Source organism: Hoplias malabaricus, chromosome 11, assembly GCF_029633855.1.
Source record: "Hoplias malabaricus isolate fHopMal1 chromosome 11, fHopMal1.hap1, whole genome shotgun sequence".
In the NCBI taxonomy this organism is placed as follows: domain Eukaryota; kingdom Metazoa; phylum Chordata; class Actinopteri; order Characiformes; family Erythrinidae; genus Hoplias; species Hoplias malabaricus.
This window is the reverse complement of record NC_089810.1, coordinates 39031298-39033797: the sequence shown is the minus strand read 5'-3', so window position 1 is coordinate 39033797 and position 2500 is coordinate 39031298. Positions and strand designations below refer to the sequence as shown.

The 2500-nt window shown below is 51.2% G+C and overlaps 1 protein-coding gene across 1 annotated transcript in view; it reads left to right on the top strand.

Moving 5' to 3' along the window:
• The window catches only part of capn12 (calpain 12), a 26858-nt gene that overhangs the window by 5309 nt on the left and 19049 nt on the right, over positions 1 to 2500 (top strand). The window lies entirely within an intron of this gene.

The window sequence follows — 2500 nt, the reverse complement described above, 5'->3', positions numbered from 1 at the left end:
TCAGCACAATGTTGGACACTGGATCACTGCAGAATGTCACAGCTGTATCACATTTGTACAATACTTCCCAGAAAAGGACATATCTAGAGTTGAAATATTAAGCCAGGGGGGCGGGTGAAGTGGGTACGTTGGGTACTGACCGTATGCTGTAGATGTGGCGGAATGATAAAGGGTGGGAGTGGGAGAATATCGTCTATTAAATATATACTTACAGCTGCCCTATTGATATATATATATCATCAGAAAATGTCCATTGGTTGGAGTCTTGTCTTCAGCCAATGTTAACCTATGGACTCATATACCTGTGACCATACGAGCACCCAAAGAGAACCTATAATAAATATTACAGTAGATGTGAAGGGACTGCGGGGGTCCAAAGCCATGAATTTTACATTAAGGACCCAATTTATGCGCTGGGTTGAGGTTGTGTTTGTGAGGGGCTTATTCCTTGTACGAGTATTTGTTGAAGGTAGTAATTATCGTCAGTCTACCCGCCTCATCTCTGTAGAGATCAAACACGTCCCCCAACTTCCCGTGGACCCCTGCTGTCAAAGTGACACGTACGTATCCCCCATCCTTGTCAACGCACCACTCACCAAAGCCGTTCTCTTCAGGATCAGAATCACATTATTTCACTACGTACATGTAGCATACTCAACCAAAAAGACACAGTACACTGGCTTTTTAAAAAAGGGGTTTTAACCTCAAAGAAAATTTATATAAAATGAGATAGAAATAAACAATAAAGATAAATAAAAATCTCAAAAACAGATGAGTATGAATGGGTGCAGTCTGAGGAAACATTCCTCCATCCATCCATCCATTATCTGTAACCCTTATCCAATTCAGGGTCACGGTGGGTCCAGACCCTACCTGGAATCATTGGGCGCCAGTCCTTCACAGGGCAACACACACACACATATTCACTCACACCTACGGACACTTTCGAGTCGCCAATCCACCTACCAACGTGTGTTTTTTGAACTGGGAGGAAACCGGAGCACCCGGAGGAAACTCACACGGACACAGAGAGAACACACCACACTCCTCACAGACAGTCACCTGGAGGAAACCCACGCAGACACAGAGAGAACACACCACACTCCTCACAGACAGTCACCCAGAGGAAACCCACACGGACACAGAGAGAACACACCACACTCCTCACAGACAGTCACCCGGAGGAAACCCACGCAGACACAGAGAGAACACACCACACTCCTCACAGACAGTCACCCGGAGGAAACCCATGCAGACACAGAGAGAACACACCACACTCCTCACAGACAGTCACCCGGAGGAAACCCACGCAGACACAGAGAGAACACACCACACTCCTCACAGACAGTCACCCAGAGGAAACCCACACGGACACAGAGAGAACACACCACACTCCTCACAGACAGTCACCCGGAGGAAACCCACGCAGACACAGAGAGAACACACCACACTCCTCACAGACAGTCACCCGGAGGAAACCCACGCAGACACAGAGAGAACACACCACACTCCTCACAGACAGTCACCCGGAGGAAACCCACGCAGACACAGAGAGAACACACCACACTCCTCACAGACAGTCACCCGGAGGAAACCCACGCAGACACAGAGAGAACCCACCACAGACACAGGGAGAACACACCACACTCCTCACAGACAGTCACCCGGAGGAAACCCACACAGACACAGGGAGAACACACCACACTCCTCACAGACAGTCACCCGGAGGAAACCCACGCGGACACAGAGAGAACACACCACACTCCTCACAGACAGTCACCCGGAGGAAACCCACACAGACACAGGGAGAACACACCACACTCCTCACAGACAGTCACCCGGAGGAAACCCACGCGGACACAGAGAGAACACACCACACTCCTCACAGACAGTCACCCGGAGGAAACCCACACAGACACAGGGAGAACACACCACACTCCTCACAGACAGTCACCCGGAGGAAACCCACGCGGACACAGGGAGAACACACCACACTCCTCACAGACATTCACCCGGAGGAAACCCACACAGACACAGGGAGAACACACCATACTCCTCACAGACAGTCACCCGGAGGAAACCCACACAGACACAGGGACAACACACCATACTCCTCACAGACATTCACCCGGAGGAAACCCACACAGACACAGGGAGAACACACCATACTCCTCACAGACAGTCACCCGGAGGAAACCCACACAGACACAGGGAGAACACACCATACTCCTCACAGACAGTCACCCGGAGGAAACCCACACAGACACAGGGACAACACACCATACTCCTCACAGACAGTCACCCGGAGGAAACCCACACAGACACAGGGAGAACACACCACACTCCTCACAGACAGTCACCCGGAGGAAACCCACGCGGACACAGAGAGAACACACCACACTCCTCACAGACAGTCACCCGGAGGAAACCCACACAGACACAGGGAGAACACACCACACTCCTCACAGACAGTCACCCGGAGGAAACCCACGCGGACACA